Source organism: Caloenas nicobarica, chromosome 1, assembly GCF_036013445.1.
Source record: "Caloenas nicobarica isolate bCalNic1 chromosome 1, bCalNic1.hap1, whole genome shotgun sequence".
NCBI lineage: Eukaryota > Metazoa > Chordata > Aves > Columbiformes > Columbidae > Caloenas > Caloenas nicobarica.
Window position 1 is genome coordinate 12,121,184 of NC_088245.1, and position 27,696 is coordinate 12,148,879.

Genomic DNA, 27,696 nt, shown 5'->3' on the forward strand with positions numbered 1-27,696 from the left:
CTTGATGCTTTTTCTCACTTCTTGCTCCCAATAGGCTCACTGATCTTCCTGAAAGGAGCTGTTAATATAAGGAGAGAGCGAACAAAAGTCACATTCCAAAGCTCAAAGTACAAAGTGCATGGGGTGAAACAGGTAGGAAGATAACATGTCCAAACCAGCCAGATAGTGGTAACCAATGCCAAGGAAAAAAAAAAAAAAAAAGAAAAAAAAATTGCATGTATGTCTAGCAAGCTAGTCCCTTTTTTATTCTTTTTCTTGGCTCTGATTCATTAGGGCAAACTGACATAACTATTATTCAACTGACACTCTTCCTGAGGCAAGCACCTTCTCCAAAATCTCTGTGTGCCGAAGGAGGAGGCTATGACCCTCTGCTTTTATCACAGCCTGCAATGCCGGAGGCTCCCGGTTCGGGGAAAAACAGGAGTTTGTACAGGTGGTGTGAGCTACCCAGGCTGCTTCTGCATTGTGCCAGTAAGGAAGCCCTCAAGGTCCACCAGCACCTTGGTGGGAATGGTGGCCTCTAATGGGAGGCACCTATGAGAAGCCTGTCTTCCCAATCTCTCTCAATCCACATTCTGCTACTGATGGGATAAAACTTTGGTTTTGCACCTTAAGCATGACTGGATTTTCCATTTTTACCATCACCAAGTTTCTTACACGAAGACAGAATTCTTAAAGCAAGGCTAGATTTCTATCTTTGAAAGACATAACACCTTATGTTTCAAGACCATTCCGTCTCAGAAAAAAAAAATCTCTAACTACTCATTGGAAATCAACAATTACTGGTAATATGGTAAACATATCTTAAGATCTGGCCCCTAGTGAAAGGCGTTGTAAAGAAAATCAGAATTACACCTGTAGTGAGAGATATGGTAAAACATAAGCTCACGGTGATTTTTTTTCCTATTTGTTACTTTTTATGAATAACTAAGATAAAGAATTGCCTAATTTTTAATTTATTCTTGCTCAGGAATTAATCACATGCACAGAATCTGCAAGTTTGTTAATTTTTTATACTTCCAGGTAACAGAAAATCCACTGTTTTCTGTTTCAGTTGATGTTGCCCATAGCCTTTTTATTCCTAGCAAGTTCTTCTTGTTAATATGTTGTGTTCATCTCTAAATCAATTTTAAAACAGGTATTAGTTGCAGAGTTAATTACGCATTCAAGGCCAAACACAAAGAACAAAGGAAAACAGGAAGATGGAGTGGAAGAACAACTCAATCTGAATTCTCAAGGATTAAAAGGGTAAAAAAATCTTCATGGATTTCTAAATATAAAGTGGGTGTAGGAAATGAACGTATTTTATTTTTCTAAATGCAGTTATGACGTCCTTTTATTTAAAAAACCCCCAGACACATACAGTATGCAGCACTGACATATAAGGTACCATGTTCAGCAGGCTGATGATGTGTGCTACCAAACTCACAAATAGATATATATATATAATGTCTATACCTGAGCCCAGACTGCTCCTTTTATCTGCATTGGACACCCACCTTTTGCCCGCTTTTGCACTAGCAGCAGTTTATGGCTCTTTTGCCATTAACAATGACTATTTCTGTACATCTGAGCTCATTTGGTATTTTAATCATTTCTCCTTTGATGCTTACAAGCAGAATGACCAAATGACTACTTGCAATCTCAGAAAATGCTCTTCCTGTTAAAGTCAGCCAGTCCATTCACCTGCTACCAGGTCATTGCTTGTGGTTCCCACATCAAACTTTACCCTTTGCTTGCTTTATCTGCCCGTACAAGGAACTAATTAAAAAATTTTAAAAAGCAGATTTTGCTCATGTTTTTAACTCTCACTAGGGAATGGGAAGAGTCTCTTTACAGCTTGTAAACCTGGCTTTTCTCCTGGGGGAGGTACACCCCATTTGAACCCCAGGTTTACTTAGTTGCTTTCCTCTCTACCAGCTCTGTTACTGTGTGCCTTTGCACAAAACAGCAAAAAAAACTCACCAAAGGGGTAACATTCAGAAAAAAATCCATTTTCCCAAACTTTTCAACTTTCACAAGGATAATTGAAAGACAACTTGACTGAATTATAAAAACACCAAGTTATTAAGGGGTCTTTGATACAGTGGATAGATGCATAATGTGGATAACAGTAAACTTTGAAGCAAACTCAAGTTAGAAACTCATTAGACCTGAAGAACTTCTAAGTGAAAGTCAGTAGGACCAGCTGTCATATTATCTTTGTAGATATGTTCAGACCAGGATCTAATGGACTAAATAGACTAATGGACTAAATAGCAGAACTGTAATACAGCTGTGCAACTCATTGGATAAGTGACGTGGGGATTTAAAAACCTGACTGCTGTCACACATGGTAGCAAATCTAAGGAGAAACAGAAATTCGCAATTAAATCATAATCTGAAAAGTAATATTTTAGGTGGATTTTTCCTCAATGCTGTCTATTCTAGCAGATTCATTTTTTATGAGTGGAAATACACATTTTAAAATTAAAAAATGAAATTATCTCTTTTATAAGTGTTTAAAGAAGGCTTTTAGACATTGTTAGGCTTTTTTTCTTGGCTTACATACCGAAGCTTTTCAAATTCAGCAGAAATACATTTGCCACCAAAATACATTTCCATCTAAGTTTCTACATGCTGTTGCAATAGATTTTCTTTTTTTTCATATTAGGCAGACGAGGTATCTCTCATGAGTACTAGCAATAAACAGCTAGAAAGCAAGTGGTTGCTAATAACTTGAGTTTATTCCAAGTTTTTAAAAGCTGAAAAATATTCACCCTTCTCCCATGAAGCACAGTGCAATAGCAGTCTAGACATATCTCAATTTATGCAATTCAAATTATCCATTACACAACTGCGATGAAGAGCCCTCACAACATAACATTCAATTTCACATAGAAAACAACAAGATTTTCTAATCATAACTGAACATTAAATATGAACATTAAAATAGAAATTTCCAATAAGAATGCAGTTGTGTCTGGGAATTCATGTTCAAGCTAAAATAATTTACCTTAAGCAGAATAGAAAGTGAAAATTAAAATGGGTTTTTAAAATTCCTATTAAGAATTTCAATCACAAAACACAATATTTCTTTAAACATAATTCCATTTTCTCCAGAGTCAGATGGTGGGATTAAAACCCTTACATTTTTAAGAGATACATTTTCAGGGAACAGGTTATTCCTGTGGGGTTTTTTCTTTCTTTTTTTTTTTTTTTTAATTTTAAAATCTTTGCCATATATCTATATTATGTGTTCAAGCTTTTTCTCTGCAATAGTAAATGCCACAAATATCACTTTAAAAATATGCATTTCAGATAAATTCATATGACCCCAGAACTGTAGTTTGAAGAATATTAAATATTAAGACAGAATGCAACTGGCAAAATCAGCAATACTGAACATAAAACACCATTGCTAAAAGAGTAACAAGGCATTTCACTAATACGTGTAAAATTTCACTTTTTCTTGCAAATAGCTTTGCAAAATCCTGTCATTTTATTTTATATTACAAGTAAATATTTTCAAGAGCTTTCCACCAACTGATTTTAAAAGTATTTCTGAGGAAAACTCTCTGATTTTAAGTGTTCTATGGTATGACTCACCTTGAGTAAGGGCAACTGACTTTTCAGCTGAACATACAAGTACTTAGCACATGACTTGCATCAGGTTACCAGAATACGAGCAGCTAAATCTCCCCACCAAGTACATAGCTCTAAACTCCGAGGGAGTGTTTATATATTCCAAGAGACGTCAGTTCCCTGTTTATCATTTTGCCAGAAGAAAAAGTTAGGTTGTATTGGAGCTCGTGTGCGGGGGTTATTTTTATAGTCTGACTAAAAGCCACTACCAACATCTCGTGGTAATACACTTAGCAGCTGCAATCTTTGTCAAATTTTGATCCAAGTGAACCAAAGGTCAAGGAGACAAAAGGCTAACTTACTTATTTGGTTCCTGGTTACTTCTCTGATATCCTTCTGCTTTAAAACTGCTTATATTAGCAAGTTATGACTAACCAGTTCCTGACAGCTTCTTTAAGAAGCTTTAATATTTTCAAATATTCTTTGGTTTATAGCATGCTCTGCTGTATAAGTAAAGCCTTACTAGTCCAGTGATTCTCTGCCAAAATACAGGCTAAACACCTTTGCAGTTTAATCCTTGTGATAATGTATTTTCAAGTAATAAAAATCAAGAAATGTCAGAATATCTTTTAAAGCAATTTTTTTTCCACAAGTTGGATTACAACATTTCCTCATAAAGTGCTAAGGCTCTTCCTCTTTAACTGCAAGTTCAATGAACTCCATCCCAGAAGCTTCTTTTTCTTGATGTATCTAAAAATCAGTTATTTTTACATTGACATCTGTGTAGACCAAAGAGTCAACACAGCACAGTGTCTACAAAAAAATAACAATAATCAGTTTGGCAAGATTTTGCACAAATATTTTAAATTCTTCCTCATCCCAGGTGAATTAAATGAATGGATTGATTTAAAATATTGTTCTGGCAGCAGCAAGAGGAAGTGATTTATATTTGGCTTATTTTATTATAAGAGATAAAATACCTTCTTAGGTCCAGACTTTCAAGGTTTAACACTGAATAGTTTACGTTTAACATTTGCTGTGTGTTTTGACTGATTGTTTCCTGCTCTGTTTCTGATATCGCCCTATTTGAAAGTTAAGCTTTTGTGGAAGAAGCTCCTTTCCTCTAATCTACTTCTGCTAAATGAATCTAAGGTGGATTAAGACTGATGAATGTGAGGTTTTATCTCCCAGAAGTGAAAGCAAGAGTGAAAGCAGACTTGGTCCTTTGAAAGCAACCTATAAGACAGTCTTTATACAAGGCATGCTGTCAGGGAAAGTTGGTGACCCTGACTAACTCCATTTCCACGCCCTTGAAAAGTGCCGTGAATTTGCTTTCCTCTATCCTCTAACTAAAGAGTGGAGTTTAACTGCTGAAAGAAGTAGTTCTCCACACTATAGTTTCCATGCACTACTTTTATGAATATTATCATTAATTATTTCTATCTCTTTGTATGATCATAGAATCACAGAATAGTTTGGGTTGGAAGGGGCCTTCAAAGCTCATCTAGTCCAACTCCCTGCAATGATCAGGGACATCTTCAACCAGATCAGGTTGCTCAGAGCCCCGTCTAGCCTGGCTTTGGATGTCTCCAGGGATGGGGCATCTACCACCTCTCTGGGCAACCTCTGTCAGTTTTACCACCCCTGAGGATGCTCTTGTTTGGAACCCCCCAGCTTTCTCCGCAGGCTACACTGCCTTCTTCATTGCAGATTCGTCTCTTCTAAGAGGAAGCAATTCCAGTTACTCACACCTGACCACAGAGATCTTCCCTACTGTGCTCATTGTCTTTGTTTACATAATATGGGATTCAACGTGCACCATTCAGAATGGGGGAAAATATCAACTGCTGTGTTTTTGTTGGAATCCTAGAGGCACTAAAGCAGATAAAATGAAACTCAGTTTTCAACAGATACATGCTGAGCTGTGTTTGCGATTTTTTTTACTTATGATATCCTGTTATTGTCCTATATAAGCGAAATCTCTTCTAGCAGGCAGTGCTTGGCAGTGAAATCATGACTGTCAGGTTCGACTGCAGAAACCAGCTAAAATGATTTGGAGCTAAGAGAGAAGTTGCGCACTTTTGGCTATCAGTCATTTCTGTTTCTTAGAACCAAACCATAAGTGTTTAATAGTTCTTCTGTGTTCTCTGGCTTCATATTACAGTTCAGAGGTTATAGGGGAGAAAATACAGAACAATGACAGAAAAATAAGAAAATTATGTACTCCACCAGAGTCCCCAGCAGTGAGACAATAGACAAACTACCTCACAAGGAGAAACTGTTGAGGAAGAAAAGTGGTGTAAATGACACTCACGTGCTTGATGAAGACACAGAAAAGTGCAGGAAGCAGAACAACGTGGTTTTTAACTCTAAATAAAATCCACCCACATTTCCTGGAATAAATATGCTACTGACAAGAAAAGGCTAAAGATGAGTGTGATTCCTGGCTTTTCTAGACATCTCATAGTGGGGCCTTTTGGAAATCACATTCTTTGGGGTGTTTTCCAAACACAGAGAGAACAAATGAGAAGAGTTAATAATCTATAAGCCGTGAGATTACTAAACCTTCAGTGTTCCCCTCCCTCCCCGCTCTTTTTTTTTTTCACATTAACATCCCTTCCATCAGGGAACGACATACATTTATGGTACACATAATTCAAATTTTAAGGATGCCAACATAAATGTTTCCACATTCCTATGGGCATTCTCTGATGTGCAGTACAGCACAGCATGATTTTATATTCCTGTGTTTCCACAGTCATGTCAGTATCAGGGTTTTTTCTTCACCTTCCTATAAAGAGACTTGCAGAAACTAATCTTGACATTAATCCCTTGTCAGGTGTGGAGATGTGGCTGAGGTTACCAAGTACATTAGAGAACTCCAGGAAACTCCTTTCTTTACTTTTACACCTTCTGTTTCTTTTCAGAGCACCCAAACCTTTAAAACAAAACAAACACAAAACACAGAACAAAACCAACCAAACAAGAAACCTTCCAGTTGTTTGGCAAATTCCAAGCCCTGGGGCAGAAGATGAGGTTAATGTCCTCAGCATTCAAAACCTGATTTCTATTTTTTCTGAGCACTCTTCCTATTTTGAAATAAAGCTGTGAGGAATTATGTTTACCTGCTTTCTACAGCAAGTAAAAGCACAGATTCATTGTTTGTCCAGCTCATTCTGTCAACATCATCTTATGTATCTTCTACACTCCCTACCCAAAATCCTACTGCAACCCCTCACTGGTCCTCTTTGGCTTCTCCACAGTTAAGTCTCACAGGAAGGGTTGTATCTTGCTCACTAGTGAAAGATTTAAAGCCTTCAAAAAAACCTACAAAAAATAACAGATGGCTCCTGTCCCCAGAGAAACTCTTTCTGATTCAACACACTCATATTCACTCATGTGCGCTTAGTTCTACTGAGGAGGAGAATGAGGAATATGAATCAACTACAAAAGAAAACACGCAATATGTCGCCAGTTGGGTGAGGCTTCTGTCCCTCTGCATGTGTTGGAGATACTAGGAGGTGTTCCTTCATAGGCAGTGTAATTTTGTATTAATGAAAGGCAGTTTAATTTCCTATGGATATGAAAAATCTTCTGCTTATCACCTCATCATATAATACATAAGAATACATAAGAAGCAGTACATGAGCTATCCATTCAGACCAACCCCAAAATTTTTTCACTTCTGTTGTATATGAGGCTCCCCTAGAATGAACATGGTCTGTCTTCAAGTACTGCCTATAAAGAACTTGGATATATAACATCCAAATTATAAAATAATAACCTAAAATTAATATTTTTTTTACTAAATAGTATGTTCACTGTGACTTTGTTTCAGGTACTGTCACTATGACTGCTATTTTCTACCACCTAATTTTCCAAAAGCCATGGGAGAGAACAGTGTTATATGGCAGGAGTAGTCACCTCACTTTAAAAGAAGGAGGTATCAAGATATTTCAGTTTTTTTCAGTTTCTCTTTTAATACCTTATCTCTAAGGACCTAGAAGAAAAGAAATAGATAGTTTCAAAGCAATAATTGTCTTCTTGTTTAAAGTTAACTACAAATATTTGATGCAAATAATTTTATCCAGGCAAAAATTAGGCATCTGGCCTAAGAAAGGTAAATTGGCTTATTCTCAATGGAGAGGTATGAGCACTTCCCCAGATTCATCCTATATACCTTACATGCTTTTCTTAGTCAAGAATGTATCAAGTCCTTTGGAGGTACTGATGTATCTCCTTTAACTATAGAGGATCTAAAGGACTCATTTAAGTTAGACATCTAACTTTTAGAAGATTAACGTTAGAACAATTCCACTGAAACTCCCCAGAAACTATTTCAGCTCCCCCCTTTATCAGTGCACCATACTGACAATATCAGGACAGCTGTACGAGGCTCTGCTAAGTGCACATAAGCTGTGAAGCAAGAAGAAAATGCAATGAGAAAACTTCAAAATATTTAACACCTGCCATTAACTGAAAGTTTGGCCAAAGATTGCAGAGGTGTTGTAGAATTTTTTTGCCCACCTTGCACCACAGACTTTTACTGTAGACATGTTGGCCTTCAGGGCTTTCCAGTGTGTGCCCTGAGGCATCCTCCAACCACTCATATAAAGCAGTCTTCAGCCCCCTGAAAAAAGTTACTCCCAAACATGCATCAATACCTGATTTCCCACCAGAAGAACATGGAGGACTCATTCCAAACTGCTGTGTAGCTCCTTTGTAACGTACTAATGACTCTCAGCTGCAGTTTCCCCAGCTCTGTGAAGTGTCAGGACCTAGGGTGATGTCTCTTGTGATTCTCAATGTGTTCTGTCTATACGGAAAACATCCTAAAAGACCGTTGGCTCAAGCCAACTTGGCAGCAGTAGGGTGGAAACAGTGTGTTATATTTGGCTCCTGCCAGTGATAAGTTTCTCTGTCATATTGTAACTAGGTTCTTTAGAGAAAAAATGTATAAAGGAAGATCCAGCAGCTGGTTCAGTTCATTTTTTCCCCAGAAATATTGTTTCTGAGCTCTTCTTCATTGACTATGGCATGCATAAACTACTGCCTTTCACAGTTCTCAAAATCACTTTAAAAATTATTTTCAAATTATTTTAGCAGGGGAATAAGGTGAAGAAAGCACAAGAGAGGTATGGAGTCTTGTGTGTTCATGTGAGAACCACTCAGAATGTAGATAGAAACTTCACAGAACTGAACCCAATACCGAAACTCTAACATAATAACTGAGCCTTCTGGGCAAGTCTGAAGCAACAAAGAGACATAAAAATTTGTTACTGAGAGGGCTGAGTAAGACTATTAATGCTAGAGACATTTCTCACGGAAACCTAAAGAGGGCACAGAGAAGAGGCTCCAATGATAGAGGAGGGAAATTTTGAAAGCGTGCTTTGAAAGTCAAGAGAAATTTAATAAATCTTGTCCCTACTTGGATATATTACATTTCTTGCAAAACTCTTCTCCTTGGCTCAGAAATCACAGAAAATGGGGTAATTCAAAACTCCTTCACTGATGCAATGCCTAGTTGAGAAATAGTCACCATAGTAAGTCGCCTCAAACAGACAATGGCAGTGGCTTTGATGAATGACTGGGTAGCCCTTATGCCAGCTTTTGCCTACCAGCTACACCATAATTTTGTCTGTGTAGTAATTAAGAGCAACATACATACAGGGGACTTTTCCAATTAATGAAGAGGTAAGTTGAAGGTCAACCTTTTGGTGACTTCTCAAGAGCTGGTGACTTGTCAAATAATTTGACACCCTTTTTCTTTCAGTTCATGTGTTCTAGACCTGGAGACATGTCCTTGGTTTGAGCAACGTGTAGAAGATCTTTGCCAGGACTTCAGTTCAGCCTCAAACACAAGATAGTAAACCCAAACAAGAAGAAAGCTTTACTTAATCAACTCCATGTCCTGGGATGGTTCCTCCGCCCCACTTTGAGAATCAGAATTGGTGATTGAGGTAGTACCAGGAGATCAGGTCTTTGCCAGTGAGATGCATGTTTTCTACCAAAAGAAAGGGTGATATAGAAAATAATTTTGAGAATTAATACAGGCCAAAGCCCCTCCTGATTAAGCTTCCTCAGGGGAAATCTCAGAGACTGCAGCAGTGGCAACATGGGACTAATGGAAACACTCCTAGAAAAGCAGATTTTCCCCTCCAGCTGGCAGTGCAGGTGCAGACTGTGTAGGTCTTGCCAACCAGTGTGGGTCTTGCCAACCAGTGTGGGTGAGAATGCAATACTCAGACAGTTTCAAGAAAACGCGCACCAACTGCCACAGGGTCTTTCACCTGTTACAGCCTTACCCTATGGATATAGCGAGCTAGGCTTCATCTAAACTATTATACAAACACCTTATTATTCAAATTTTCATAGGATGCTTTATTCTAAGTGCTAATGCTCTACTCTTGTGTGTGTGACAAAAAAGAAATTTTCCTTTTCTCATATTTTTCTTGAGAAGATATTTAATTATTACATTGAAAGTATGAAACATAGATCTCACACACACAAAAAAACCCAACTAAAAAATAAAATCACCCTTGACACAAGAGATACATTGGCAGTAGCTGAAGGTCTTGAGAGATGAGGAGTATTTGTGAAGTATTCTTGCATATTAAGAAACATTAGCAACTATACAGAAGAGAGCAGTAGAAAAAAGAACTAGTGGTGATTTCTGTGCACTAGAAGTGAATGGAGCAGGAAAATAATAGACACCCTGAACTCAGATTATGTCATTTTCTGATACTAAGGTATGACATTGTTCTTTCAAATGAAATCATGTTACAGAAATATGCATATAACTAGCAGTTACAAAAAAGTATTTCCAAAATACAATAATTTAGCTGGAAAAAAAAAATCTACATTTCTGGTCATTTTCTTGGTTGTGCCAATCATATAAATGCTTCTGAAGTATCACTTAAGGACAGAAAAACTTCCCCAAGACTAGACAACTACAGACTACACATTTGCTATGAATATGACATTTTTGCCAAATAAAAAAAAAGAAAAAAATCACTGAGTTAGTATCACATTTACTGTATCAGTTGTTAAAGAGAATCAGATCACTGAAATAGTGCAAGTTATTAGTATTTACATTACTATGCTATATTTATTGAGTTGATCTCAGGAATTACATATCAAAATTAATTTAATATATGTTACATCAGCATCTTTAGTGGACATGAATTATAATTTTAAATCTACAGAGAAATGCACATATATACCTTTTCCTGTAATTAACAATTACAACAATATTTTCAGATGTTCATTTATACCACACTTATAAAACATGCATTTTATGATCATACATACACTTGATAATTCTCTTTGTTCATATTTTTATAATAAATGTATATAATCCTTTATATGATACACCTTCATATATATGTAAATAATGATTTACAGATTATTATACTTATCTTACAGTTTTAAAAGTGAATACATTAATTTTAATCGAATGTACAGTGAAATATTAGCAATATATTAATCTGGATAGGAATACGCAAGTAGAATAAATTGATTATCAACATATTTAGACTTTCAAAATTTTAGTAAATATGTTTTTCTTAGAGTTATAAACAGGCTGAATGACATCTACCTTTGCTTCTAATAATGCTAGCATGTAAAAGCATTTTGCTAGCAATAGGATGCAACAGCAGGCTCACAAAACAAATACAATGTCCAGCTGCATGCTGAGAAACTCTGTTTAGTCCAGGAGCAGGGTCACGTACCTGTGTGGGAGGAGAGCTGCTCTCACTGCTCTGGCCACCAGAACTGGAGAGCTGCAGAAGAGCTCTGCAGAAGTTAGCTCCTTCCTCACAGAAAAATCAAGTTGCTGTAGCAACCCTATAGCAACCCTGCCTGACCAGCAACCTACAAGCCAGTCAATCTTTCATCAGCCACAAAGACAAATAGAAAGTTGCAGAGACCTTTTAAACTCCTTGGTAGCTAAACTGTCTCAAGTGATAAGGAATTATAAACAGAGATAAATACCCTTTCGCACTTTTGCTTTGCAAGAAAGACCAGCTCTGAGGAGTCCTTTCAACACCAGCCTCTGCCTCTGAGCTCCTCACCCTCTGCAATAGCCCCAGCTCTTGTGTCAGGTCCCTGCTGCCAGTCCAGAGCAAGCTTAATTGACTTTGCTCTTTGCAATAACTCTTTGCAAACATTATCTAACCCTAGTTAGCCCTCGCAACACACTGGAAGCCAGGTAAAGAGTTTCATGCTAGAGATAACTCTTCAAATCTGGGCTTGTTATACATATTTACACAAAGCACAGGGGTCAGGATGAGGGGTCACAGCTGTGAATACAACTGTTCGAATTCATGGGACTCTTCCTAATGATTTCCACAGGCTTTAGTTCAGAATTTTGTTGTCTAAATGAACATCTGAGTCAACTGGCAGTGCTATTACTTTCTCTGACTGTTCTTTTGGATCCTTTTTAGATCCCTTTATCATCGCAGCTATGAACTGTTTAAAGTACTTTTTAAAAACTATTAAAGTATTAAAGTTTTAAGCACTGTATTATTTTTTTTGTAATTTCAGCTGCAGATTGGGGCACCTCCTTCCAGACAGTTACAGCAAATAGCAGCAGTGAGCAGCCTGTCTGCCAAGGCCTATCATAATGAAGATAAAAGCTGTCTCAGAGAGTTAACAGGACTCCGACAAGAGTCAGTATGACAGGAGCTATAAAGCTACATCTGGCATGTACTAACTCAAGAGGCATCCCATGCTATAACCCTCTTTACCTGGCTTTCTATGAAGTTTCTCCTTCTCTAAAGCTAGTCATAAAATGAAGTGACAAGGGAAAGTAAGGAAATAAAAATACTCCTGAAATTTCCATTAATCTGGATATTTTATGACCTACCCTCTTATGTAAATACTGTTGTTCTACCTTTGGTCTTCTTGGAGTCCCGTTGGCTGCTTCCTGTGCGGCTTTCACAGCTGCAGTCTCCAGCTTGTCGCCAGACTTCCCTTCTGCTTTCCTTTCTGTGTGTGCTTCCTTTTTCTCCTGTTTCCTTCCCCAAGAACCTCCTCCCTCCTCCAGCTCTCCGTATATCTCTCTCACCTTCCACCCTATCATCTCAGCTGTCACTCCAATACCAAGCATCTCCTCTAGTCTGTCTCCTCCCTCAATGGATTATACTCCAGTTTTTTTCCCCAGTTCCAGAATTTACAGCTTTCCATCAATTCTGTCCTTTTCCCCTGACATTAACTTTTATGTATCCCCAAATCCCCCATGATAGTATTTCTTTCTTCTCCTACTTCCCTTCTCTCTCTGCCTGAAGGCCTGGTACATAACCTCACACTATCCATTAATCAAAAAGCTGGTTGCAACTGAAAGCCAGATTTAACAGTGTTCTTCGGTACACAGATGAATCTTACCTGAAAAGGTTAATTATAAATAATAATTTACGTCTGGTAACTTAGTCCCGTAATGTCTTCTTGTTTGTGTTCCTTCCTAAAGCCTCTGAACACTAAAGCCCATGGTACTCCTATCCATTATCTTTTCCGTTCCCAGCTGTCATTCAGAACTCTTTTTGAAGTCCTCCCACTCCTACAAAAATGAATATTTAATAGCTTCGCCCATACACAAAGAAGCAGACGTGCCAGGTAAGGAAAAGTAAACCTCATCCTTAACTTACCTGCACCAGAACTGAAAGAGGATCCAAGATGAAGCTGGGAACAACTCAAACTTTGAACGCACAGGCAGACAGGCTCACTGGTGGATCAGGCATATTGGACTAACAAAACCAGTGCTGTGCCCTTCCTCCCATCCCACAACAGCTAGAAAGGATATAGGGTGTATCCTCCACTTCTTTCTTACGCTTTGAGAAGTCAGAGCACTCATCAGTGTTTAGCATTTAAAAACAATCCTTAAAATTACATAGCATGAAGATTACAGAATTGTAAACATGTCATCACAACATGAAACACCCCAGGCATGTTTGTGGCAGAGTGCACACCCTCTATCTAATTATACTCAGGCTTCTCTGTTTTAGTCAAAAAGTAACAATAGTCACTTATCAGATTCCCAAAATGGTATTGGAGAAGATTCAGCAGGACACTCCCAAGACTTTCTTGGTAGTAACAGCCACAGGATTACAGACATAAAAATTCTCAGTCCCTCCAGCTTTTGGCAACCATTTCTTCCATGCTGCACTCTGCTCTGTTAGTGGTTTTCTAGTTAGTTTTTCACCAGTCTTTCTTTCACAATTCCTTTTCTCAGCTGTCAGATCCTAACATGGACTTTTTCCCCTTTCCCTAAGCCTTGCTGTCAGGCTGCCTGCCCACATCCTCTCTGAGGATAAATCTTGACCATCTCAGAACAGTGCTTTAAAAGTCTTGGTTGTGCAGACTGAAATGCTTATCTCAGCATTGCACCTTCATGCAAGAGGGAAGATTATTTCCACTGTACTGCTGTGTGTGAGAACTGTTTTAACAATAATTACACATTTTAGGGATTACTGAACATTGTATTTTCCAAAGTCCATGTGCCCAAGGGAGCATGCCAGTATCTTGATCAAACACCATGGACATCTGTCAGCTGATATCTGTCAGCTTGCCTACATGCCTCTGTCTATAGTTTTAAGGTGTCTGCAATTCTAATGTACACATACCTAAATAGTGTCTCTATGCACATTCAAGTAATGTGTATGAATCTCCATAAGAAAAACAGGAACAATGGTAGTGGAAATGATTTTTTATCACCTCCCAACAGCTTTCCTGGCAGACAACTCTCATCCATCAGGGTTATTAAAAAAAATAGTAAAACATAACTTATTTGCCATTTGGAGACAGCAGATCCCAGTATTTCGATTCTTCATCTGCATGTAATAAGAGGAATCTTCATCTTGGTATGACAGGCATATGTTGCCTCATGAATTGGTGAGGCTTGTGAGAGGGTCTTTTCTTTCATAGTAAACATGAAAACATATTTACCTGTGGATGGTTTATTTTCCTGTGCCCAAGTAAAATGCAAAGGCCCTCTTCCCTAAGGGCAATAATATTCCATTTTTTACCCAACAAATATTTAAGCATTTATACATGCTTGTATGTATACATGAACATACATGTGCCTTGTTGTAAATTCCAAGAATGTCTCCTGAGACTTAGCACATAGCTGAGCAGTTTTGTCTCTTGCAACCTTGCCCATTTCCATTTTCCATCATGCGAACACCCTGAAAAAAACCACCTTCTCCTTGGAAACTTCCATGTGTGTCTCACTGAAATGTATGTGACTAGGAGGATTTGTGCCTACACAGACCTTGGAAACTCTGTTATGACTCCTCACACAGCCTTAACCAAGCCATACTTTTCATACCATTCAGGTTCTTCACCTGAAGAATGGGGCAATAATATAGACCTATTTCTTTGGCGTGTCGCCACTCAGTGCATTGCTCAAACTGAGGTGCTTTCTGAGGTGCTAGAGCCCTCTTTAATGTGGCTACTGTATTTCTAGGTAGCCTTCCTTTTCTTATGATGAAATTAATCCATGACAGATTCCCAGTTTTAGAACTATGCCTCCTAGAAATACCATTTTGATACTTCATGTTTAATTCACATTATGCACTGGACATGTACCCAGTGCGCATTCTATGGATGAGACAAGACCAACTTTCAAAGTATAGGCCACATGCAAATGTGCTGACTCAACACATCTCCTGCTTTCACTTCCAGATCTTTCTGGATCACCTGAAAACATGTCTTGTTTGGGTCTTACAACTCTAAGGATCAAAATCCATTATAAACCTATCATTAACTATATATGTGACGTCTTCTACCTTACTGCAGGAAACCTTCATGTTGCTGTTGTTCACTGTTGTGAATGTGATGTCCAGCCCCGCAGCATCCTGGAAGAACTGATCTAGTGGATATTTTCCTGTGTGTGAACTTCAGTAGATTTTTTCAGGATTAAAAGTTAACAGAAAAAAACCACAAAAACCAATAAAAATCATGCAGCAGACCACAGCGCCTTTTTTTTCTTTTTTTTTTTTTTTTCTGAAAAATCTTTAATGCTTTCTGAATCAATATGCATCTTGTGGAATGAAAGAAATGAACTGCCATTCTGATTAGGATTCATCCTTCCACATTTTGTTCTCTATGTTGGAGACATCTGAATGTCTATCCAAATCCCTTCACTTTCTACAGAGAAAAATATGCCTTTCTATTACTTTAGTCCTCTCATCCTTACTCTATGACAGATTAAAAATAGTTCTCATGAACTACCTGGCACAAATGTCTATTTCTCTGCAAAAATTTAGCTCAGAATATTTCCCAGCGTGAGATGAAGTTTCTCCTTTCTTCCTAAGCAAAAAAGGAGTATTATTCTATATAATATTCCCAAAAAGGCATGCAAATATGCACTTCAAAGATGTTGAGGGATTTTCAGAATTTCAAAAATAAAGTGTCTTCAATTTCATGAGGTATTAGAAGGGAGCAGAAACAAATAAAATTATAATATAAGCTGTATCTGACCTGGTCTCATCTCTGTTTTGTAACTGAGACTTATTTGACTCTGGGATTTACTTGCTATGGGATGAGTTTCATCCTGAAAAAGTGACTGCAGTTAGTGAGACCTGACACAATGACATATAACTTGAATGTAAACAGCCCTATGGGCATTGTTCCTGAGTTTTGCTCAGAGTGAATTTCATCACAGTTGAAAGAGCTCACATAACTCTTTATTAAATAATTGCAATATGAAATTGTCCTATTCTATCTCATTCATTAAGGGTTTTGTTCTCATTTATTCTTATAGTCTTTATTCCACCGTACTGTAATTAGTAAAAATTAATTTAACACACAAGTAATTAATAATTAATACTTGCCAAACACTCTGTGTTGCAATGCATGAAGCCTAAGCTTCATGAAGTGCTGATGGAATCCCAAACAGTCATTTTCTTCAAGCAATTTTAGAGGCATAAAAAGGAGCTGTCATATGGATAAATAATCATGGCTCCTAGTTAATTAGATATTAGGATAGAAATCAGTTCAATAATAAAGTTTAGCAAGGAGCACACTAATCTAGACACATCATGCAACACTGATTGATATTTATGAAAAAGCATTACACTGACAAATATTTGACATCTATGTCTTTCTGTCTGGCATCTTTAATAACAAGAAAATATATGAAATAATGCAGTATGTTGCATTTCTGTTCTGAAACTACAACAGCAAACAGCACTGAACTTGCACATTGCATGAGTAATTGCCACTTCAATTAAAACAGTAGGAGAGGAAGATTTTTTTTTTTTTTCATGAAAAATCAAAATACTTCCTGAAGAGTTCAGTGGCTCAGTGTCTGGCATGAGAAATGGACTTTCATAGAGTTTATAAAGATTCAGTGGCTCAGTGTCTGGCATGAGAAATGGACTTTCATAGAGTTTATAAAGATTCAGAGCCCTTGAAAGTAGTGTTCTACCTGCTTTTTGTTAATAGAAAGTCTGACAGTCTCTAAAGTCATGAAGAGAAATTTATGAGGTGTAAATACTTTTTTCTATGCATGTTCAAGAGTGAAAAGTTAGTCTGAATTTAGAAACTGCAAAGTGGCATAGCTCCTTGTTTAATGACAACCCATCCCTGCCAGATTTACTTATGTAATTGAGTGTTCACAGAGAATCTCCGCGGAGCCTGCGGGGAGGCTGGGAGAGTTGGCATTGGCGCTGCGTCTACGCGGCGAGACTGGAAACTCCCGTGTCTCAAAGCAAAATGTCAGAGAAGGAATTTTTCCTAGTCCAGTTGCCTAATCTGCTGCCTGCATGTCCAGAATTGGTAATAGCAATTGTCCTCTCCTCTAACTGACTCTGCACGTATTTGGAGCCACCCAGCAATAGGAGCCAGACCAAGTGACAGGGCACAGGAATCCAAAAGGGTTTACATCAGAGAAGTAATGCAGTTACATAAATAAAAGGAAATGGAAAATCAGAAGTTCTGTGATATTCCTCATTTTTTCACAGATAAAGCCCATTTATTTCCATGTATTTTCTTTAAGTCTTGGTAGGGCTGAAAACAGCATCTCTGCTTTATTTCTGTAACCCAAACACTGCAATATCCTAATGTACATGAATTTAAAAAATTTTATTTTCAGAAATCGTATGTTATACTGGATGCCTTCAAATTTACATAGCTGATTTATGAAGACTGCTTTTTGTCCTTTGGAAAATCAGATCCCTTTTAGTTGAAATTACCATGTTCCCCAGAACAGAGAGATTAGCATTGCCAGAACACATTGCTGGTTATTTAAAAAATGGAACTGGTGTGTTTGTTTATATAGTGTCTACAAAGTGAAAACCAAAGTTGTTGGTTTAGATTATTTCAGTCTTGCCAAATAGTAATTGGTTTTAATCATGAAAAAATACAAATCTCAACTCTAGGTTGCTCAGTTAAATAGTTCTCTGCTATCTCTTGAAACAGAAGTAAAAGTCTTTCTGACATTTTTTTAGCCATATAGCCCAGAATATTGCCTACCAGAGTCAGCTGGAGTGTTCCCAGCAGGATGCTCACAGTGCTCATCTCCTCTCCTACTGGAAAGATTCTTAACATTTGTTCTTCAACTCAGCAGATTTTAATTGGCTTTTATTTCTTTGGCTGCTCATTTGTATTTTCCAAACACAAGCACCATGTCTGTAAAACATCTTTTGATGAAAATGTAAGGCTGAGCATGCCTCATGTCTTTCAAACAAGCATTGACTTTCAGTATATTCCATGCGTGTTTCAGCATATCCTTTCTTGGAAGAACTTTGTTTCAGAGTTCTTGATTAACAAAATATATCTTCAAGGACATAGGAAGGTGCAGCATATAAAACCATAGGCTTTACAAAGGAATGACAAACAACTCCTTTCTACTTTAGCAAACACAAGTCATGTACACTGCTAGATGAAAAAAGGCATGATATGACAATTCAGGCAACTGACTGTTGTCCCAAAGAACTGGAACCGACCTTTTTTCTTTTTTTTCTTTTTCTTTTATTTTCATGCTGAAAATGAGAAAGAAAGGTCAAATTCAAGAAAACTAAATTTTTTTGTACAGATTTTATTGAATAGCTCTCTGAAACTAAACTCAGTAGAAGACATACTCTAAACAAATAAAGCCACTCAAGACTTTGTTTTAAAAATTGGGCCACAGGTATATCAGCAGAAGGTATCATTAACATTAATATCTTAATATGTGAATTTACTATTTACAACTTCTATCTTTTAAGTTATTGTAAGCTTCACTGATCTGGTCATTACATTTCTGAAATAAAGGCTCCTTTAACAAGGTACAGGAATACCTGGACTGTTCTTACTTCCTTGAGGCACCATTTCCCTGTGAACTGACCAACATTAAGAATTTGATCTACTTATATCTTGAATAAACATTCTTTTAGCCAATGTTTGCAAACTTAAACAGCTAAATTAACTTTTTCTTTATGGAATATGCAGACTTTCTAATTAATGAAAAGCCCAAACAACAACTTGCATTCAAAATCCTCTGATATTTGCATTATTATCAGGGTCAGAATGCAGATTCTGGTGTGAAGAATGGAAAGGTCTGTATCTTGTGCTCAAAGACTATCTGCCCTACTGGGCAGCTGTAACAGATGCTGATCCTTGTTAAATGACGAAGACACTGAACAAAATGTCACAAGAATGTTTCTTGCACTTTGTAAGGACTTGGAACCACACATGCACTTTGGGTCTCTAATGGCTCTGGCAGTAATTGTGGGAAGAATAGCAAACGATGTGATGCCGGAAAGTAAGAAGTCAAGAGCAAGAAACATATTGGGATTGAGATAGATCTTGACGTTGCACAAGTCATACTTAAATAAGTGCCAAGAATGACTATTCAGAGGCCAGTGCCCAAAGATACTTGGCTTCTCTTTTCATTTTTAATCGTTTTGTTCCAGGCACGTATAAACAATACCTAATTGTAAGAAAGCTGGGAGGAAACTTGCAACTCCAAAGAGTATGTAAAAGGGTAAAGGAAACTCTGATGTTAATAAGGGAGAACCAGAATTAAGTACTATCTGAACTGACAGCAAATAGACTAACAATCCTCGAGCATGACTATGTTGTGAAAGGAAATTAGGAGAGAAGTAAAGATTCAAAACAGATACTAAAAACAACAAAGAAAATAAAAAACTAAGCAAGTATGGTGGGTTGACCTTCCTCTCCATGGAATACAGCCCTTCAGGAGCAGACTGCTCCAGCCTGGGCCCCCACGGGGTCACAAGTCCTGCCCACAAACCTGCTCCGGCACGGGCTCCTCGGTCCATGGGGCCACGGGTCCTGCCAGGAGCCTGCTCCAGTGCGGACTTCCCAAGGGGTCTCAGCCTCCTTCTGGTGCATCCACCTGTTCCAGTCTGGGGTCTTCCATGGACTGCAGGTGGAAATCTGCTCCACCAGGGACCTCCATGGGCTGCAGGGGGACAGCCAGCCTCACCATGGGCTGCACCGTGGGCTGCAGGGGAATCTCTGCTCTGGCACCTCCTGCCCCTCCTTCTTCACTGACCTTGGTGTCTGCAGAGTTTTTGCTCTCACATATTCTCCTTCTTCTCTCTCACAGCTGTTTCACAGCTTTTTGTTTACCCTTTCTTAAATATGTTATCACAGCCACTGACACTGCCGACTGGCTCAGCTTTGGCCAGAAACAGGTCCATCTTGGGGCCAGCTGCAACTGGGTCTGTCAGGACATGGGGATGGCTTCTGATGTCTTCTCACAGAAGCCACCCCTGCAGCCTCCCCCTGCCCTATTTACTTGTCATATAAACCTAATACAGAAAAAAACCTCACATTGTGGACAGTGAAATTATTGTGAAAGAGTAAACTGACAAAAATACTTCAGTTAGCTTTGACTTTTACAAAATCAGTATTACCCAATATACTCATCATTTTACTGTGGATCTTACAATGTTTGATATGGTTAAACTCCTATTTACAGAGTCAAGTGTAAGTGCTAGTATGAGTATCTCAACTTTCACTTCTGAAAAGAAAAAAAAGAGAAGTTTCTAGCTATTATAGCTATAGCAAAAAACTGAAGAAAAAAGTAATTATTTTTGCAGTGAAACCAGTCTCCTAATTCTAGCAAGGTTAACTTATTATTCTTGGGGGTGTATGGTGGGGTTGTCTTGTTGAAAATTTCCAGTTTTGCAAAATGTTAGCAGCAATTGTGGGAACTCTAGTAACTATGTTTTAAATATTGAAATATATTATTATTATAAAATTATTGAGAGCAAATAATTTTAAATTAGTTTTCCTATTTTCCATGAATCTAACAGAGTGGTAATAATTTGAGAACTATACACAGAAAGAAATCCACCTTTTACAGTTGTTTGTAAAGAAATGAAAAGGAAATTACAAGAGTCAGTGCTATCTTAGTGGTTCTTAAATAAGACATATCTGTTTACTTAAAATACATCATTAAAGGCTTCCAGAAAATGCCTGGAGAGGCAGATTCCTTCCTTTGGTTTCACTGAAGATCTGTTATATTTCAGTGGCAGGTTCTGTGTTTCAACTTTTTTTTTTTTTTTACTCAGAAGACTTTTGGACACCACTTCTGAATGTCCTTGAAAATGAACTCCTTTTCTTACAGATTTCTAATCTCAGAAATGCAGGAAGCTGTTATCATAAATATTCTATAAACAGCCTTGTTTTGATGGACTAACATTTCTGATTCTTCTAGCCCTGCACTGATTGTCTAACAATAACCTAACTGAAAAAGTAAGAAAATGTTCTGGAGATTGCAGCTCTTTCAGTAGCATCTGAGGAAGCAGTTATTATTTTAAATTTTTTTGAATAAAAGTAAGTTAATTAAATCCCATTGAAAAACATTGCTTATGAGGAAACTGTTGTGCTGGTGATTCCCCCGTGTCACAGGGTTTCTCTGCACAGTGAAGTATGTGAACAAAACAAGGAAGACAGCCCTTAATCATGAAGCAGACAGGCCTGACCTTGTCTCAGTCATTAAGATGAGATCAAGTGTGAGGGAGGATTTCTCAATTGTTTTTTTTTGTGCATTGCCAATTTCTAACATCTTGTCATCCATCTAGCAATTAGAAACTCTTTCACTTGCAATTGCTGCCTAAATCTGTAATTACTTCAAACCATGTAGGTGGTTTAACACAGTCCTATTAAAAAATAATAATTCAACAGTAGTTGAAGGCTTGATGAAAAAACAAACCTATTAATATAGCACCTGAAATTGAACATTGTCAGTGTAGTCTCTGTTTGTATGTGGAAAAAGCCCTTCTAATAGCAGTAAAACTGATTTCAAGAAGTATTTACTTTAATTAGGCAAGTGTATTCATAGATGTATTATCACAAAGGCAGTTCATATTGATTTTGATGATAACACAACTGTTTGCAACTGTCTTGAAAAGATTAGTTTGCATTCATGTGTGATAAACAAATATGTTCATGTGTTTATTGTAAATCCTGATGTTTTGCTAAGAGACAAGAGAGTGAACAGGATTTTGAAGTTATATTCATTTTGTCATGTCATGAAATTTTCCAGGAATATCTGTTTTTCATGACATGCCACTGCCATCATTATTTTTTTCAAACTCTCCTATTGTGTATGTTTAACTAAAATAAAGCTTATCTGAACTGCTCAACTGCATTAAATATGTTATTACCCTAATTGATTTCCATGTTATATAAACCATTTCTCCTCATATCCCACGTCATGCCTTGGCCTGAACTGGCAGCTCTGACTGATGACTGCAAACCCTGTCCTTTCTTCCCTCCCACTTCAACACACCTGCTCTAAATTATTGTTTTCCCAATAACTGTGATGGAGAAACCACTGGAGTAGATAGGAATTAAAACTGAGTTAACAGATTATTTGTAAGTCATGAAGAGCATGAAGAGTTAATGCTAATTGGATGCTCCAACCCAGTTTGAGGTTTTGTTTATCTACAGCTGGGGTTACCTCTGAATACATATGAGTTAAAGAGACTGGAGGTGAGAACTAGCATTTTGTTATTGTCTGTGCTTTATTTGTGCTTGAAGAAAGCTGAAAACTCAGTTGTGTAATCTGTGATTGAAGAGTCTGTTCTACATTCAGATGTGATGGGTAAAGAGAAGCTGGATGCTTTTTTACTTCAGTAAGAACTGTGGGCAATTGCTGAAATCAGAATTTTTATTTTGGATGTCTAAGGTGTGATTTCTGTGCTAAATTACATGAACCAAAATCCAATGAAGCCCATATGCCCTGTTTATACAGACCAAAACCCATGAAATAGCTGCTTTCACCTTTTGAGAAATATGTCCTTTTGTCCCCTGTGTGTAGGAAAATATCTTATTTTTGGTTAGGGGAGAATCTTAAATCCACAATAGTTAAGTCTTACACACAGAGCAGCAAGTAAATGACTGAGATTTCTCCAATTCAATTAGAATATCACATTAATACACTTAAAAAAAATCCTCATCGTATTTATTTAAGAGATCAATTGTAAGGCAAAGTCCTGAAATCCTCTTTGCCTACAGGAGTTTATTTGAGAAACGATAAAATAAAAAGCGTTCAAAGTCTCTCAGGATTGAAACATAGTCTGGAAAAACATGGTCACAAATTATTAACAGAAAAATTCCCTATCTGAGGCAGGACAGGCAGGTGCTACACTACAGTATTCCGTGTCACTGTAAAGAGCTTTTAGCTTATTCTGCTTTATGTGGAGTAGAAGGTATTAAAAAGGCAGTGCAGAAAAACTCTGGAACATTTATTTTTCATAGCTCTGGTCTTAGAAATAAATCAAAACTGTAGACGATTAATCAATTTTTTATGATTCAGGCCACATTTTATAGGTAAAGGGTTATGATAGTATTGTTTTATTTTAAGTCCGTGAGATACTATGATGTTAATAATATTAATATATTAATATTAATATGTAATAATATTAATTAATAATTAATTATATTAATATTACCAACAACACAAAGTATAGAGAATAAATAAATCATAACTTTACACCTGCAATTTGAATCATCAAGTGGAGGTTTTCTGGTTAGTCGCATCTGCCATGTTCTGAGTTTCCCAGTGGAGATGATTAATTTTCTGGGAAAGTGCACCAGCACCACTGGAAATCCATGGTCCTTAATAAAACTTTCATTAACAAATACAAGAATTCTCAGCCTTTACATGTAAGTACAGTGGTTTTACAGCCAAAGAAGACAGCTGCTGTGAGCACAGATCTGAAAGAGAAGGGCTGCACAGAAAACCTGAGAGGGAAGGAAACCCACAGCAAAGCGAAACTGGGAAAGGTTCGACAAGGTGATAAAAAGAGACAATCATCTGTTAGTAACCATACCTTCTGCCAAGGTGAACTTCTTCCCAGCTAGTCTAAAATATTGAATTCTAATCTTCAGAACACTTTGACTTGACTTTTGACTGTGTGACGATTAAGTCCCCGCTTCCCCTCTGCTGTTGTACAACATCGTGTTTTGGACAGTAAAGGAGTGAAATGGAACAGGCTAAGAAAGAATCTGAACTTTGATCTCCAGTTTCTGTCATTATATCCTTAACCAACAGACTCCTACACGAAAGGAAAGTACTTTTGGCAAGAGCACAACAACCTGGCACCTGAGATTAGATTAATCCTGTTCACTATGGTGTATATCCCAGCATAATGAATCCCACTCCTGCAGCCTTAGGCAAAGAGGAGGAATAATGAATTGACAAATGTAGTGACAATACAACCTTATTCAGGTAGGAATATGAAAACTCAGTATTAAAGATTGCAGAAAAGTCTCATGACATTAAACAACTATGCAATAATTTTTTCTGAAAATATAAGTGGATTGATGCACATGGCAGAAAACAGTGCTGAAATTGTTGGAATGGAGCTGTTATCAGTTATCTGGTGGCATTAACAGAGACATGGTGGGACCGCTCACATGACTGGAATGTGGTCATGGATGGCTATGTCCTTTTCAGGAAAGACAGGCCAGCCAAGCGTGGTGGTGGAGTTGCTCTTTACGTGAGAGAGCAACTACAATGCATAGAGTACTGTCCAGGTGCAGTTGAGGAGCAAGTTGAGAGTCTGTGGGTGAGAATTAAGGGGCAGGCTGGCAGGGGTGACACTGTTGTGGGAGTCTATTACAGGCCACCAGAGCAGAGTGAGGATGTTGATGAGGCTGCCTACGGGCAGCTGAGTGTGGCCTCACAGTCACAGGCCCTGGTTGTTATGGGGGATTTTAACTTCCCTGATGTTTGCTGGAAGGACTACTCAGCCAGTCAGCCTCAGTCTAGGAGGTTCCTCCAGTGCATTGACGATAACTTTCTGATGCAAATGGTGGAGGAGCCGACTAGGAGAGGTGCGCTGCTGGATCTCGTCCTCGCTAACAAGGAGGGTCTGGTTGAAGCAGTAAAGGTGGGGGGCTGCCTTGGTTGCAGTGACCATGAGATGGTGGAGTTCAGAATCTCCTGTGGTGGGAGCAGAATACCGAGCAGAATTGCAACCCTGGACTTCAGCAGGGCCGACTTTGGCCTTTTCAAACAATTGCTGAAGGAAATCCCGTGGGCAAGGCTGCTTGAAGGTAAAGGGGCCCAAGATAGTTGGTTAACATTCAGGGACTGCTTCTACCAAGCTCAAGATCAGTGCATCCCGACGCGCAGGAAGTCAAGGAAGGGAGCCAGGAGACCTGCGTGGTTAAACAGGGAACTGCTGGGCAAACTCAAGTGGAAGAGGAGGGTTTACAAATCATGGAAGGAGGGGCTGGCCACTTGGGAAGAATATAAGGCTGTTGTCAGAGGATGTAGGGAGGCAACTAGGAAAGCTAAGGCCTCCTTAGAGTTAAACCTGGCGAGAGGGGTCAAGGACAATAGGAAGAGGTTCTTCAAATACATGGCAGATAAAACTAACACCAGAGGCAGTGTAGGCCCACTGATGAATGGGGTGGGTGCCCTGGTGACAGAAGATACAGAGAAGGCAGAATTACTGAATGCCTTCTTTGTCTCTGTCTACTCTGCCGGAGGCTGTCCTGAGGAGCCCTGTACCCTTGAGGCCCCAGAGGAAGGCAGGGCAATGGAGGAGTTTGCCTTGGTTGATGAGGACTGGGTTAGGGACCAGTTAAGCAATCTGCACATCCATAAATCCATGGGTCCAGATGGGATGCACCCGTGGGTGCTGAGGGAGCTGGCTGAAGTCATTGCTGGACCACTCTCCATCACCTTTGCCAAGTCCTGGGAAACGGGAGAGGTGCCTGAGGACTGGAGGAAAGCAAATGTCACTCTGGTCTTCAAAAAGGGCAAGAAGGAGGACCCGGGCAACTATAGACCGGTCAGCCTCACCTCCATCCCTGGGAAAGTGATGGAACACCTTATCCTTGGTGCCATCTTAAGACATATCAAGGATAAGAGGGCCATCAGGGACAGTCAACATGGCTTCACCAAGGGGAAGTTGTGCTTGACCAACCTCATAGCCTTTTATGAAGACGTAACAAGGTGGATTGATGATGGCAGAGCAGTGGATGTGGCCTACCTTGACTTCAGCAAAGCATTTGACACCATCTCCCACAGCATCCTCACGGCAAAACTGAGGAAGTGTGGACTGGATGATCGGGTAGTGAGGTGGACTGCAAACTGGCTGAAGGAGAGAAGCCAGAGAGTCGTGGTCAATGGGGCGGAGTCTGGTTGGAGGCCTGTATCTAGTGGAGTGCCTCAAGGGTCAGTTCTGCGACCAATACTATTCAATATATTCATCAATGACTTGGATGAGGGAATTGAGTGTACTATCAGCAAGTTTGCTGATGACACCAAGCTGGGAGGAGTGGCTGACATGCCAGAGGGCTGTGCTGCCATCCAGCGAGATCTGGACAGGCTAGAGAGTTAAGCGGGGAAAAATTTAATGAAATATAACAAGGGAAAATGTAGAGTCTTGCATCTGGGCAGGAACAACCCCAGGTTCCAGTATAGGTTGGGGAATGACCTATTAGAGAGCAGTGTAGGGGAAAGGGACCTGGGGGTCCTGGTGGACAGCAGGATGACCATGAGCCAGCACTGTGCCCTTGTGGCCAAGAAGGCCAATGGCATCCTGGGGTGTATTAGAAGGGGGGTGGTTAGTAGGTCAAGAGAGGTTCTCCTTCCCCTCTACTCTGCCCTGGTGAGACCTCATCTGGAATATTGTGTCCAGTTCTGGGCCCCTCAGTTCAAGAAGGACAGGGAACTGCTGGAGAGAGTCCAGCTCAGGGCCACAAAGATGATTAAGGGAGTGGAGCATCTCCCTTATGAGGAAAGGCTGAGGGAGCTGGGTCTCTATAGCTTGGAGAAGAGGAGACTGAGGGGTGACCTCATCAATGTTTATAAATATATAAAGGGTGGGTGTCATGAGGATGGAGCCAGGCTCTTCTCGGTGACAACCAACAGTAAGACAAGGGGTAATGGGTTCAAGCTGGAACACAAGAGGTTCCACTTAAATTTGAGAAGAAACTTCTTCTCAGTGAGGGTGACAGAACACTGGAACAGGCTGCCCAGGGAGGTTGTGGATTCTCCTTCTCTGGAGACATTCAAAACCCGGCTGGACACCTTCCTGTGTAACCTCACCTAGGTGTTCCTGCCCTGGCAGGGGGATTGGACTGGATGATCTTTCGAGGTCCCTTCCAATCCCTAACATTCTGTGATTCTGTGATGAGAGATTTTGGACAGAATATGCAGTTCCATAAGGACATCCTCTGAATTGCAGTCAGAATAGCAAGCATAATGTTGGGAACTGTACTGAATTATTTATCCTGCAAAAGAGACTGCTGAGGTAAGACATTACAAGTTTTGTAAGTAGAATGATAAAAGTGAATTGTTTTTTCTTCCAGTAAAGGAATTAAACCTAGTATCCCTTAAAGTAAAATAAAAAATGAGAGTAACTGAAAAAAAAAAAGTAAAAATAAATGTAAAACAAAAGGAGGTGTGCATTTACAGAGCTATACTATAGAATTACTTGCTTCTATTAACTTACTTCGGTTCAGAAAGTAGCAGAAAACGATTCTTAAAACAAAAAAAATCTGTTTAAAGATATTTAGTACAAAAAAGCTCTTGGTCAGTTAGCTGCAGCCTGCTGTAGGCTGAGGGGTTACTCAAAATTATGAGATACAAATATTTGGCAGGATAGGTTCAGTATGCAGATGTTCTGATTGCTTCTAGCTATTTGGCACTCCAAT

General features: G+C 38.8%; 1 protein-coding gene across 10 annotated transcripts in view; it reads left to right on the plus strand.

The window, feature by feature from the left end:
* Positions 1-27,696, plus strand: part of LOC135985279 (guanine nucleotide-binding protein G(t) subunit alpha-3-like) — an 89,574-nt gene that overhangs the window by 3,483 nt on the left and 58,395 nt on the right. For 3 of the 10 annotated variants that reach the window (XM_065628415.1, XM_065628497.1, XM_065628507.1), the window contains exons 2-3: positions 1,139-1,248; positions 12,109-12,233. The exons of 2 other annotated variants lie outside the window; for them this stretch is intronic. The gene's annotated coding sequence lies outside the window, so the exon portion shown is untranslated. Of the gene's footprint in view, positions 1-44; positions 133-1,138; positions 1,249-9,337; positions 9,525-12,108; positions 12,234-27,696 lie in introns of those variants that run through there. 5 more of the 10 variants (XM_065628424.1, XM_065628441.1, XM_065628466.1 and 2 more) reach the window with 5 other exon arrangements.